A 15,632-nucleotide genomic window follows, 5' to 3' on the forward strand; every position below is an offset into this window, starting at 1 on the left:
GACCATTTGGTCAACCGTCAGTTCTGGTTCTTTTTGTAAATTAATATGTTGCCATTAAGGTTTCAAAATGAGTCTTGAATATCACCCAGTCTAGAATGTAAGCTCTGTGAAAATTGGGGCTTTCTGTCTGCTATAGTCACTACTGTATCCCAGGTCTAGAAGAGTACCTGGCACATGGCACATGCTCAATAAATATTTGCTGAATGAATGACTGGTTGTTGCCAGTCAGTAAGTGAGAATCTCATCAACTTTAGACAAATAAGTAGAACTAATTTCAGGCTCCTCCAAGCTGAGGCTTATGTTTTTTTGTTTTTTTTGCGGTACGCGGGCCTCTCAATGTTGTGGCCTCTCCCGTTGCGGAGCACAGGCTCCGGACGCGCAGGCTCAGTGGCCATGGCTCACGGGCCCAGCCGCTCCGCGGCATGTGGGATCTTCCCGGACCGGGGCACGAACCCGTGTCCCCTGCATCGGCAGGCGGACTCTCAACCACTGCGCCACCAGGGAAGCCCTGTTTTGTTTTTTTAATTGTGGTAAAGTACACATAACATAAAATTTACCATCTTAACCATTTTTAGGTGTACAGTTCAGTGCTATCAAGTACATTCACATTGTTGTGCTACCATCACCACCATCCATCCACAGAACTCTTTTCATGTTGCAAAACTGAAGCTCTGTATCCATCAAACAATAATTTCCCATCCTCTTCTCCCTTCAACCCTGGCAACTACCATCCTACTATCTGTCTGCATGATTTTGACTACTCTAAGTACCTCATGTAAGTAGAATCAAACAATATTTGTTCTTTTGTGACTAGTTTACTTCACTTAGCATGAAAGAATGCTAAGTGAAATAATGCTTAGCATGAACTGTCCTCAAGTTTCATCCATGTTGTAGCATACATCAGAATTTCCTTCCTTTTAAAGGCTGAGTCATATTCCACTGTATGTATACACCACATTTTACTTATCCATTCATCTGTTAATGGACACTTCGGTTGCTTCCATGTTTTAGCTATTGTGAATAATTCTGCTCTGAACATGAGTGTATAAATATCTGAGTCCCTGCTTTCACTTTTTTGGGGGTATATATCCAGAAGTAGAATTGCTGGATTGCATAGTTTAATCTTAAACCACCATGCTGTTTTCCAGCACCTGTACCATTTTACATTCTGGCCTACAGTGCACAAGGGTTCAAATTTCTCCATATCCTCACCAGTGCTTGTTATTTTCTTTGGAAAAACTTTTATTTTATAATGTCCATTCTAATCGGTGTGAAGTGGTATCTCAGTGCAGTTTTGATTTGCATTTCTCTAATGACTAGTGATGTTGATCATCTTTGCATGTACTTATTGACCATTTGTCTATTTTCTTTTGAGAAATGTCTGTTCAAGTCCTTTGCCCTTTTTAAAATCAGTTTTGTTGGGACTTCCCTGGTGGTCCAGTGGCTAAGACTCCATACTCCCAATGCAGGGGGCCTGGGTTTGATCCCTGGTCAGGGAACTAGATCCTACATGCCGCAACAAAGAGTTTGCATGCTGCAACTAAACATCCTTCACGTGGCAACAAAGATCCCATGTGCTGCAACTAAGACCTGACACAGACAACTAAATAAATAAATATTAAAAAAACATCAGTTTTGTTGTCATCGAGTTGTAGGAGTTCTTTATATATTCTGGATTTCAATCCCTTATCAGATATATGGTTTGCAAATATTTTCTCCAATTCTATAGATTGCCTTTTTACTCTGTTGGTGGTGTCCCTTGATGCACAAATGTTTTAAATATATATATATATATATATATATTTTTTTTTTTTTGCGGTACGCGGGCCTCTCACTGTTGTGGCCTCTCCTGTTGCGGAGCACAGGCTCCGGACGCGCAGGCTCAGCGGCCATGGCTCACGGGCCCAGCCGCTCCACGGCATGTGGGATCTTCCCGGACCGGGGCACGAACCCGTGTTCCCTGCATCGGCAGGCGGACTCTTAACCACTGCGCCACCAGGGAAGCCCTGTTTTAAATATTTTTAAATAAATTTATTTATTTATTTTTGGCTGCGTTGGATCTTCGTTGCTGCACGCGGGCTTTCTCTAGTTGCGGTGAGTGGGGGCTACTCTTCATTGTGGTGCACGGGCTTCTTATTGTGGTGGCTTCTCTTGCTGTAGAGCACGGGCTCTAGGTGCGTGGGCTTCAGTAGCTGTGGCATGCGGGCTCAGTAGTTGTGGCTTGGGGGCTCTAGAGCGCAGGCTCAGTAGTTGTGGCACACGGGCTTAGTTGCTCCGCAGCATGTGAGATCTTCCTGGACCAGGGCTTGAACCCCTGTTCCCTGCATTGGCAGGCGGATTCTTAACCACTGCACCACCAGGGAAGCCCAGTGTTTTAAATTTTGATGAAGTCCAACTTATCTATTTTTTCTTTTGTTGCCTGTACTGTTGGTGCCATATCCAAGAAATCATTGGCAACCCCGTGTTTTCTTCTAACTTTTATAAATTTATTTATTTTATTTATTTATTTTTGGCTGTGTTGGGTCTTCATTGCTATGCGCAGGCTTTCTCTAGTTGTGGCGAGCAGGGGCTACTCTTCGTTGCCGTGTGCAGGCTTCTCATTGCAGTGGCTTCTCTTGTTGCGGAGCACAGGCTCTAGGCGCGAGGGCTTCAGTAGTTGTGGCACGTGTGCTCAGTAGCTGTGGCTCGTGGGCTCTAGAGTGCAGCCTCAGTAGTTGTGGCACACGGACTTAGTTGCTCCGAGGCGTGTGGGATCTTCCCAGACCAGGGCTCGAACCTGTGTCCCCTGCATTGGCAGGCAGATTCTTAACCACTGCACCACCAGGGAAGCCCCTCTTCTAACTTTTAAATGGCACTTTTTTCAGGTTCTACCTGCAAAGATGTCAAAATAATGGTATGATATGTCCCCTTCAGGGCACGCTTGATGCATGTACAAGAGCTGGACTTTTCTAGACATTGCTAAACAGTCAGTGCTCTGTTTTTTGTATGCATCGAACTGATGGATTAAAGCACTTTCAGGGTAAATCTTAGGGCCTTTCATGCTTCTCAGCTGGGCTTACTTGCTGCTTAGTGATCAGAGCCAATTATTCACTGCATGAGTGTTTATTTTTCTAATAACTTTTAGGTCTGGAGTATTTGTTCTGAAAGTTGAGGGTTGTTAATATCCTATCGGATAGCTGAGGTTTTTACTGTTCATGTCCTAGCTTGCTGGTCTCTCTCTCTCTCTTTTTTTTTTCCCCTGGAATCTTCACTGTCACCTCCAGAGGTGTAACTAGTCTCCAGATGTATGACAATCCTCTTTGTCCAGGATGAGAGTTGAGGAAAAATATTCTTTAAACTTTCTCAAAAGCTCAGTTGAAACAGGTTGAGGTTATTCAAAAGAAACTGCACTTAAAAACTTAAAGGAGGAGAAGGGTGTGGGAAAAAAAGAAAGCTATTGACACACATATAACAGTACTTTGGCTAGACCTTGAGATGCTGGAGGGTGGCCTGTGGAGTTAGGCAATACCACCCCCTAGAGGTAATTGCCGTGCACCAACCTACTCACCAATTGTTAGACCTTTCAGGCTGGATGGGAGAGCCAGTAGGGTTCCTGAGGCAGCATTGCCAAGAGGAAAAAAAAGTGTGGCCAAGCAGACCAGCCTGAACATCAAGGTCTTGAATCCAAATGAGCAAGGATTGTAGGAACAGTGTGTGAACCTAGAATTGTCTTCTCAGAGAAATGATCTTTCAAGAACAAGAAATAAAGACATTTTCAGATAAACAAAAACGGAGACAATTGGTCATCAAAAGACCTTGACTAAAGGACTTTTGACCTTCTAAAGTTACACTGTCTAGTGCAGTAGCCACTAGCCATATATAGCTATTAAAATTAAAATTATATAAAATAAAAAATCCAGTAATGTAATCACATTTGCCACATTTCAAGTGCTTAGTAGTCACATGTGGCTAGCAGCTAGTATACTGGAAAGTGCAGATATAGAAAATTCCCACCATTTTGAACAGTGTATTGAACAGCACTTCCTCAAGCAGAAGGAGAAAATTCCAGAACAAAGGTCTTAGCTGCAAGGTGGCAGATCTAGTAAAGAATATTATAAATATGTGAGTAAGGCGAAACAAATATTGATACCAAAAATATTAATGTCTAAATTGGGGAGCATCAAAAAAGAAAGTACTAAATTACTCATATATATAAGTCAGGAAGGAGGTGATCAGAGTTAAAAAAATTCTAAGATCTTTTTTATTATTCACGTAAAGACTGGACCAAGACATAAAATGAAGCAATATACTGTTTACAAGTGACACACTTAAGACATAAGGACTCAGAAAAGCTGAAAGTAAAATGATGGCAAATGTTGTCCAAAGCTAATCTGTTGGTAAGCTGTACTAGAAATTGAAATGGTCATATTATAATGATAGAACTTTAATTCACAGGAATATAAAATATTTCAAATTCTGTGCACCTACAAATGCAGCTTTAAAACATATGAAGTAAAAATTTACAAAACTATAAGAAACAGTTGACAAATCCACTCTCAGAGTAAGAGATTTAAACTGTATTTCTCTCAGTATTTGGTAGGTCAAGCAGATAAATGAATAGGATACAGAAGTCTTGAATATCACAATTAACCATGTTGATCTAATGAATTTATGTAGAATACTGCACTCAGTAATGAGATAATATGCATTATTTCCAAATGCCGGTGGAATGTTTGTGAACATTGACTATGCATAAAGCAAATCTCAACAGATTGCAAGAAATTGGTATCAGATAGACCCTTTGAAAAGTATGGTTCATAAAGCAGCAGCAGCACAATAAAGCCTGTTAGAAATGTGGAAGCTCAGGCCCCACTTCAGACCTCCTGCGTCAGAATCTGCATTTTGACAACACCCCCAGGGGATTCATGTGCACATTCAAGTTTGACATGTGTTGACACAAAGTATATTTTCCAGCCACAGTATAATTAAGTTAGAAATCAGTAATACAAAGATAATTTAGAAAACCCCATGTATTTGGAAATTAAGAACATACCTCTAAAGATAGTTATATATGTGTACATATATGTATATGTAAATGCCTGTTTATATATATAATGTTGTTTTTTCCATCTACAGGCATTACTTGGTATACTTGTACATTCGTCAACCCCACAGGTTGGTTCCCTGGGTCCACAACCCCCAAATGGGGAATCACTGCCTTAAACTTTGTGACAATAATACTAGTTTAATTGTAGACAATATTTTGAGAGCTAGTAATGTGCTTTTTTCTTTATCTTTCTGAATACATGACATCATTATGGTTGGTTTGAGACCTGCATCTGCCTGAGAAGAGGTTAGGATTTGTAACAGAAAGGAGGCAAAGAGAAAGAAACAAACAGTGAAAAAAATTTTTCTTAATGAAAAAGTTAAACATACACAAAAGTAGAGAAAATAGTATAATGAATCCTAGATACCCATCACCATATGAAACAGTGATCAACTTATAGACAGTCTTATTTCATCTGTACCCTTCAGCGTGCTCAATGTCACCAAGGCCACCAGCACCAAGAAGCAATTTCAGAATTTCTGAGACTGGACACCTACCACTCCCCCAAACAAAATAAAGTTATTTTCCTAGTAAAAACCAAAACCAAAACCAAAAATCTTATCATTTTATCTGTAAATATTCCAGCATTTATCTCTAGAAGAAAAGAATTATTTAATAAAAATAACTACAATGTCATTATCCTGCTGAAAATTAACAGTGATTTTTTGATATCATTAAATATCCACTCTGTTCAAATTTTCCCACTTAGCTAATAAGTGTTTTTTCTTTCAACAGTTTATTGTTTAATTCAGGATCAAAATAAATTCATACATTGCAATTGGTTGAAATATCTCTTAAGTGTCTATCTTTTAAAAAATAATCATTTTGAAATAATTTTAGATTTACAGAAAAGTTGCAGAATAGTACAGAGAGTTTCCTAATATTCTTCCCCTAATGTTAACAATTTATATAACCATAATATAATAGTACATGAAACCCGTAAAATTAATACTGGTACAATATTACTAAGTAAGCTATAGATTTACTAGAATTTCAACAGTTTCCCCTTTCAATATCATTTCCTGCTCCAGGATTAGATCAAGATCCCCCACTGCATTTAGTTTTCACTTCTCCTTAGTCTCCTCACATCTGTGGTGACTCCTCAGTCTTTCCTTGCTTTTCATGACTTTGACACTTTTTGGTAAGTACTGGTCAGTTATTTTGTAGAATGTCACTCAATTTAGTTTTATTTAGCAGCTTTATTGAGATATAATTTACATACCATATAGTACACTCATTTAAAGTGTGCAGTTCAGTGTTTTTAGTATATTTACAGAGATGTGCCTCTATCATTGTAATCTAATCTTAATACATTTTCATCATCCCATAAAGAAAGCTTGTATCCATTAGCAGTCACTTCCCATTCCTCCCAACCCACCGCTATCTCCTCCCCCACCAACTCTCGGCAGATACTAATCTACTTTTTATCTCTATGAATGTGCCTATTCTGGACATTTCATATAAATTATATGACACAATGTGGCCTTTTATGTCTTTCACTTACAGAAAATTGTCAAGGTTCATCTATGTCGTGGCATGTATCAGTACTTCATTCTTTTTTATGGCTGAACAATTGTCCATCATATGGATATACCACATTTTGTTTATCCATTATCAGTGGATGGACATTTGTTCTTTTTCCATTTCTTGGCTGTTATGAATAATGCTGCTATCAACATTTGTGAAAAAGTTTTGTGGGGTTATGTGTTTTCATTTATCTTGGGCATATACCTTGGAGTAGAATTGTTGGGTCATATGGTGACTCTATGTTTAACATATTTAGGAACTGTCAAACTATCTTCCAAAAAGGCTACACCATTTTGCTTTCCAATCAGCAACACATGAGGGCTCCAATTTCTTCATGTCCTCACCAACACTTGTTATTATCTGTCTTTTTGATCAGAGCCACTCTCATGAGTGTGAAGTGGCGTCGCATTGTGGTTTTGATTTGCATTCTCCTAATGACTAAGATGTTGAACATCTTTTCATGTGCTTATTGGTCACTTGTACGTCTTCTTTGGTGAAACATCTATTCAAATCTTTGCTCCTTTTTATATTTTATTTTATTTTATGTTTTTGGCTGTGTTGGGTCTTCGTTGCTGTGCGCGGGCTTTCTCTAGTTGTGGCAAGCAGGGCCTACTCTTCGTTGCTGTGTGCGGGCCTCTGACTGTTGTGGCCTCTCCCGTTGTGGAGCACAGGCTCCGGACGTGCAGGCTCAGTGGCCATGGCTCACGGGCCCAGCCGCTCCGCAGCATGTGGGATCTTCCCACACCGGGGCACGAACCTGCGTCCCCTGCATTGGCAGGCGGACTCTCAACCACTGCGCCACCAGGGAAGCCCCTGCCCCCGCTTCTTGATGATTCTTTTAAAGTACAAAAGTTTTCAATTTTGATTAAATCAATTTATCTATCTTTTTTATCATTTGTGCTTTTGGTGTTGTGTATAAGAAATCATTGCCCAACCTAAGATCATGAATATTTACTCCTATGTTTTCTTCTGAGAGTTTTAGCTCTTGCATCTAGGTCTAGAGATCTGATTTGAGTTAATTTTTGTGTATGGTGTGAGATAGGGATCCAAACTCATTCTTTTGCATGTTGATATCTAGTTATCCCATCACCATTTGCTGAAAAAAAAAAAAGATTCTTTTCCCTATTGAATTGCCTTGGTCCATTTGTAAAAATTAATTGATCATAAATGTTAGGGTTTATTTATGAACTCCCAATTCTATTTCATTGATCTATATGTTTATCCTTGTGTTAGTACGACACTATCTTGATTATTATAGTCTGTAGTAAGTTTTGAAATCAGAAAGTGTAAGTCTACCAATTGGGTTCTTCTCTTCCATGATTATTTTGGCTATTTTGAGTCTCTTGCATTTCCATATGAATTTTAGAATAAGCTTCTCAATGTCTGCAAAAAATGCAGGATTTTGATAGGGATTATGTTGAATCTGTAGGTCAATCTGGGAAGTATTGCCATCTTCACAATATTAAGTTTTTCCAAATCTTGAACGTGGTATATCTTTTCATTTATTTAGATCCTCTTTAATTTTTTTTAGCAATGTTTTATAGTTTTCAAGATACAAATCTTGTACTTCTTTTGTTAAGTTTACCTAAATGTCTTATTTTTTATAATTCTTAATTTTATTTTCAGGTTTTTTATTGCTAATGTATATAAATAGAATGCTTTTTGTGTATTGATCTTGCATCTTATAATCCTGTTGAACTTATTTATTAATTCTGATAGATGTTTTAGTGGCTTCCTTCAGATTTTCTATTTATAAGATCCTGTCATCTGCAAGTATAGTTTTACTTCTTCCTTTCCAATCTGGATGCCTTTTATTTATTTTTCCTGCCAATTGTCCTGGCTAACATTCAGTACAGTGTTGCCTAGAAGTGGAAAGAATGGGCATCCTTATCTTGTTCCCAATTTTAGGGGGGGAAAGATTCAGTGTTTTGCTATTTAGTGTGATGAAAGCTGAAGGTTTTTCATAGATGCCCTTTATCTAATGATTGAGGAATTTCCTTTCTATTTTTAGTTTGTTGATTTTTTTATAATGAAAGGTGTTGGATTTTTGTTACATTCTTTGTCTGCATCTGTTGAAATAATCATGTGGGTTTTGCCCTTTGTTCTTTTTTTTTAAGTAAATTTATTTATTTATTTTTATTTGTTTATTTTTGGCTGCACTGGGTCTCCGTTGCTGTGCGCGAGCTTTCTCTAGTTGCAGTGAGCGGGTGCTACTCTTCGTTGCGGTGCGCGGGCTTCTTGTTGCGGTGTCTTCTCTTGTTGCGGAGCATGGGCTCTAGGCACGCAGGCTCAGCAGTTGTGGCGCACGGGCTTTGTTGCTCCGCGGCATGTGGGATCTTTCCGGACCAGGGCTGGAACCCGTGTCCCCTGAATTGGCAGGAGGATTCTTAACCACTGCGCCACCAGGGAAGCCCTACATTAATGTACTTTCAGTATTAAATCAACCTTGTATTCTTGAGATAAATCCCACTTGTTTATGGTGTATAATCCTCTTGATATGTTGCTGGATTCAGTTTGTTAGTACTTTAGTAGTTTGAGAATTTTTGCTTTTAGATTCATAAGGGATATTGATCTGTAGTTTTCTTTTTTATAATGTCTTTGTCTGATTTTCTTTTCTTTTATTTCATTTCATTTCTTTTTTTTTTTTTTTTCTGGCTGTGCCACGCAGCTTATGGGATCTTAGTTCCCCCACCAGGGACTGAAACCGGGCCCCCAGCAGTGGAAGCACGGAGTCCTAACCACTGGATGACTAGGGAATTCCCTGTCTTTGTCTGATTTTAGTATCTGGGTAATAACACTGGCCTCATAGAATAGTTATGAAATATTCCCTCTGCTTTTAATTTCCGGAAGAGATTGTGTAGAATTGATATTAATTGTTCTTTATATATTTGACAAAATTCACCAGTGAAGCTATCCGGGTCTATGGGAAGTTTTTTCAAATTATTAAAATCAGTTTAGGTTTGTTTGGTATTTTATCACGATTAAAGTTATGCATCTTAAATCTCTTTAACTTTGTAGATTCCTTTTCTTCCTTTCTATATATGTTCGCAGTTTGTGAAAAAAAAGTTTTGAATGAAGCAACATTTAATGGCTTACATTCGAAAGTGATTATATAGTAAGATAATAGGCAGTTTGAGAGTGAAAGGAATTTCTATATATTTTTATATCCCTCTTTAGCATATCAAGGACTAGGCCTAGTTGGTCAGATCAGGAGTTTTTCTCATAGTCTAGAGAAAATAACGCTGCCATTTTGTCAAGAAACTAGAGTTAGAAAGAATGATGATGTGACATAGGGAAAAACCTAACCCCTGAGATCCTAGAGGATTGTTTGGAAAATAAGAGGGTCAAAATAGGTGAGACAGTGGCAAGAAGGGAGATGGTCAGATTTGTGCCTTTGTTTCCCCTCTCTGGGCCCCAGTTGAGTGCTATGGACCAGTAGCAAGGAGAAAGCTTGCCTCTCTTTGGTTGATTGTGAAGATCAGAACGTCACAGTTCTCTGAGGGGATCCCAGAGGTAGAGAAGCCTGGGGAAGAGCTGCCTCTAACTGCTTGCTGCTGTGGTCGTTGGCAGACCTGCCTGATTCGTGTGTGTGTGTGTGTGTGTGTGTGTGTGTGTGTGTGTGTGTGTGAGAGAGAGAGAGAGAGAGAGAGAGAGAGAGAGAGAGAGAGAGACAAAGAGAGAGAGAAACAGGTAGCTACACTAATGTGTTTAATTATTTCCAGTCCCTGCAGATGGAAAGGGATTGCTACTTGGTCCTAGATTGACCTGCGAATTAAGAAGCACCCTCCATGTGCTTCAGCAGAATGAAACTGTTTCATCACTGGTTCATAAGAGCAGTCTATTCCAGGCCTTCCACAGTTAAGGTGGTTTGCTCTTGCTCAAAAGACCCTTACAATGTGACCTATATAGATGCTGAGGGAACACAAAATCATAAACAGGCAAAGAAAATTGACAATTTACTTAAGGGGATTCAGTCTCAGGAAGAATGACTCTATTAGTTAGGGATTATAGAGAAACAGAATATTTATATTCTGAGGAAAAAATATATACAGAGAGAGACTTTAAGATTTTAAGAAATTGGCTCTTTTTTTTTTTTGGCCACCCTGCGTGGTATGTGGGATCTTAGTTCCCTGACCAGGGATCGAACCCGTGCGCCCTGCCATGGAAGTGTGGAGCCCTAACCACTGGACCACCAGGGAATTCCCAAGAAATTGACTCTTGTGATTCTAGGGGCTAAATCTTCAGGACAGACTGAGAGGTTGAAAATTTGGGAAGGAGTTGATGTTGAAGTCTTGAGTTTGAAATCTGTAGGGCAGGCCAGGAGACTGGAAACTCAATCAGGGTTTCTACGTTGTACTCTTAAAAAAAAAATCTTCTTTATTGAGGTATAATTGACAAATATGTTGCACTCTTTTTTTTTTTTTTTTTTCTTTTTGCGGTACGCGGGCCTCTCACTATTGTGGCCTCTCCCGTTGTGGAGCACAGGCTCCGGACGTGCAGGCTCAGCGGCCATGGCTCACGGGCCCAGCCGCTCCACGGCATGTGGGACCCTCCCAAACCAGGGCACGAACCCGTGTCCCCTACATCGGCAGGCGGACTCTCAACCACTGCGCCACCAGGGAAGCCCTATGTTGCACTCTTGAGGCAGAATTCCTTCATCAGAAATGTCAATCTTTGCTCTTAAGGTCTTCAATTGATTGGATGAGGCCCACCCACATTATGGAGGTTAATTTGCTTTATTTAAAGTCTATTGATTGTAAATGTTAATCACATATAAAAATACCTTCACAACAGCATCCAGACTATTATTTGACCAGACAACTGGGTTCCATAGCCTAGGCAAGTTGACACATAAAATTAACCATCTCAGTGACCAAGATGGATATTCAGGACAGAGGCTCCTACTGAGGTAGAAAAGATAAAAAAAAAAAAAACAGAAGGTAATGTTTAGGGTATGCGGTCAGAACATTTAGAAGACTTTATGAAAGTAAGAAAAGTATTGTTTTTTTTAAATTTATTTATTTATTTTCGGCTGTGTTGGGTCTTCATTGCTGTGTGAGGGCTTTCTGTAGTTGTGGCTAGCGGGGGCTAGTCTTCGTTGTGGTATGTGGGCTTCTCATTGCTGTGGCTTCTCTTGTTGCAGAGCACGGGGTCTAGGTGCACGGGCTTCAGGAGTTGTGGCAGGCAGGTTCAGTAGTTGTGGCTCGTGGGCTCTATAGAGTCAGTAGTTGTGGCGCACGGGCTTAGTTGCTCTGCAGCATGTTGGATCTTCCTGGACCAGGGCTCAAACCCATGTCTCCTGCATTGGCAGGTGGATTCTTAACCACTGTGCCACCAAGGAAGCCCCAAGAAAAGTGTTTTTAACTAAAACATTCAATAGATGAACTAAGAGTAGAAATGGTCACTACTGAGAACTGAATTAGTTGTCTAGAAGATTGGTTATAACACAAAGCCAAACTACAAAGAAACAAGGGAACGAAGAAAAAGAGTTTGGAGGACAGGTGTGCTAACCTGTGTATAGGAGAAACTCCAGAACAGAAAAAGGTTAGATGGAGAGGAATGTTGCTTAAAATAAAACATCTTGGTGGGGACTTACCTGGTGGTCCAGTGGTAAAGAATCTGCTTTCCAATGCAGGGGACACGGGTTCAATCGCGAGTCGGGGAACTAGGATCCCACATGCTGTGGGGCGCCTAAGCCCACGCGCCACAATGAGAGAGAAGGCGGCGTGCCACAACGAAGAGCCTGCGCCACCACAAAAGATCCCGCAAGCCTCAGCGAAGACCCCACGTGCCGCAACTAAGACCCAACGCAGCCAAAAAACAGATAAATAAAATATTAAAAAAAAAAAGAATTAAAAAGAACCCATCTTGGTGGGGGATCAGCATAATAATTTAGTTTTGGAAATTAATGGAAATATAGTGGTCTAATTATAACTGTTAGGAAGATCAGCATGAACATAATTAAAAAGCATTACAGGACTTCAAATTTATAGGAGGAAAAAAAAATTAATAGAAATTAGACCAAGCCGCCAAAGTAAGGGAATGGAAAATAGAGAAAACAACAACAAGGAATATAAATCATAAACATAAAATGTATGGAAGGAATAAAACCAACTGTATTTTTTCTAAATGTAAATAAGGCTGAATTCATCTATCAAAAGACAATATTGAATTACATAAAATGCAGCTTGGGCTTCCCTGGTGGCGCAGTGGTTGAGAGTCCGCCTGCCGATGCAGGGGACATGGGTTCGTGCCCTGGTCCCGGAGGATCCCACGTGCAGTGGAGCGGCTGGGCCCGTGAGCCATGGCCGCTGAGCCTGCACGTCCGGAGCCTGTGCTCCGCAACGGAGAGGCCACAACAGTGAGAGGCCCGCGTACGGCGAAAAAAAAAAAAAAAAAAAAAAAGCAGCTTTGTGTTGTTTACATAAAATGCACCAAAAACAAAGTGACAAGGAAAGATGGGAAATAAGTACCCTGAAGTATGCACAAGAAAATGGGGAACTAGGTGGCTGGAAACAAAGATAGAAGGGAGACACGTTTTACTCTATTTTACCTTTTAATATTTGTACCTTGTATGTGTAATACCTTTCCAAAATTAACTAAGAATTAGTAAAATAAATATGCAAAGATACCAGGCCAAAGCAAGAGTGGCAAGATTATTGTCATACAAATGGAAATGAAGTTCAGAACACATTGAACAGAACACATTGAACAGATGTTATTTAAGGATAAAATCAGGTACAATTCATGAAGAAGATGGAATAACCATACACTTTTATGCATCATATGAGGTAGCAGTCAAGTATATAAAAGAAAAACTACAAGTACTCAGAGAACTTGAATAAAATACTTCTAGCACACACACAGAGGATTTGAATAATCCAATCAGTAAACTCTATTTATAGATGTACATGTAAATAGGGAATATATACTTTCTTTAAAGAAAAGAATTATTTATTTGGCTGTGTCGAGTCCTGAAACAGTTGCAAAATCAATCATGAATCCGGCCAGAAAGAAACTATAAATTTAAAAAGTTTCTGATTTTAAGACCATGCTTTCTGATGATAATCCAAGAAACTGGAAATTAACAATGAAAAGGTAACAATAACAAAACCTGCTTATCCATGGATATAAGAAACATTCTCCTGGGACTTCTCTGGTGGTCCAGTGGGTTAGATTCTATGCTCCCAATGCAGGGGGCATGGATTCGATCCCTGGTCGGGGAACCAGATCCCAAATGCATGCCACAACTAGGAAGTCCTTATGCCACAACTAAAGATCCCACGTTCCACAGTGAAGATCCTGCGTTCCATGGCAAAACCCAGAGCAGCCAAAATAAATAAATATTAAAAAAAGAAAGAAAGAAACACTCTCCTAAATAGTTTTTAGATCAAGGAGGAAATAAAAACTGAAATTATGCACCGTCTAGGAAGTAATAAAGAGGAGAACTCTTCATTCTAAAATCTATAGAATGCAGCTCAAACGGTGTCAGAGTAAAATTTATAGACAGACTAAGAATATTTTAATTGAGAATTCAACTTAGAAAATAAAAGAATAGGGCTTCCCTGGTGGCGCAGTGGTTAAGAATCCTCCTGCCAATGCAGGGGACACGGGTTCGATGCCTGGTCTGGGAAGATCCCACATGCTGTGGAGCAGCTAAGCCCCTGCGCCACGACTACTGAGCCTGTGCACTAGAGCCTGCATGCCACAACTACTGAAGCCCGCGCACCTAGAGCCCATGCTCTGCAACAAGAGAAGCCACTGCAATGAGAAGCCCACGCACCGCAATGAAGAGTAGCCCCCGCTCGCCGCAACTAGAGAAAGCCCGTGTGCAGCAGTGAAGACCCAACGCAGCCAAAAATAAATAAATAAATAAATAAATAAATTTGCTTTTTAAAGAAAGAAATTATTAGTATATGGTGACCAACAGCAGCAAAATTTAAGGCTCTTTGGATGCTTAAATATTTTCCGTAAAGGCAGAACCCAAGTCTACCTTGTGCGTTTCCATCCCCAGCTCCTAGAAAATTTCCTGACATATGGTAGGCACTCAAAAATATTTTTTGAGTGAAAGGATGGAAGAAGAGAGTGCAGTTGAGTCAACAGGAGATTTTACCCTTGGAAAATTATTTGGATCTTCCTTTCAGTGGAGAACATGTTGCTGGGCATGGAAAAAGAAGTATGGGAAATAGCAGACACATCCCAGGACATGGTTCAGACCCATGGAGAATGGGAGCTCCTGGGCATCAACAAGGCCACCCCAAAGATGTCTGTGGGCACCAACCTATATGATCAGCTCATCTTCTATGTGAGCTCAGAGGCCCTTGCTTTTTCCTTCCTTGCTTGTAGAGTTGCCTACAATCTCTACTAAATGTTATCTCCCAAGTTTCAGGGTTTCTCAGTCTTACAACTTCTTCCAGAGGCCAGAACCCTCTCTTCTTGCTTGTCACATTGGATTGTCATCAAAGCTTTATCACAGGCAGAGGGATGCACAGATGATATTTTGAAACTATCAGTCATGGATAGTTAACTTTTTACCCCAAAACATGACAAAGAGCCAGAGTTCTCTGTAAAATGATTTATTGGGACAAGTTAAGCAGGCAGAGGAGGTAGGACTGCTATGCAGAAGACATAAAGGGGAGCCTAGAACCACGGGGGAGGGCTGAGGGAAGCAACAGAACGCAGGAACAAAGAGGAATTCCTGTCTGAGAAGTTTTAATTTTCTTAGGCAGTTTTAAATATGTACTTCTTACTTGCAGATCCTTTTACTCATCTTTTTCATTATCTTGTACTAATTTCATCTTAATACTCTCCTAATTTATTTTGTTTCATTTTATTCTTTTATTTTCTTAAAAAAAATTTTTTTAGATTAATTTGTTTATTTATTTATTTTTGGCTGCGTTGGGTCTTCATTGCTGTGTGTGGGCTTTCTCTAGTTGCTGTGAGCAGGGGCTACTCTTCGTTGTGGTGCGTGGGCTTCTCATTGAGGTGGCTTCTCTTGTTGCAGAGCGTGGGCTCTAGG

Source organism: Hyperoodon ampullatus (genome assembly GCF_949752795.1).
Source record: "Hyperoodon ampullatus genome assembly, chromosome: 5".
Lineage (NCBI taxonomy): Eukaryota > Metazoa > Chordata > Mammalia > Artiodactyla > Ziphiidae > Hyperoodon > Hyperoodon ampullatus.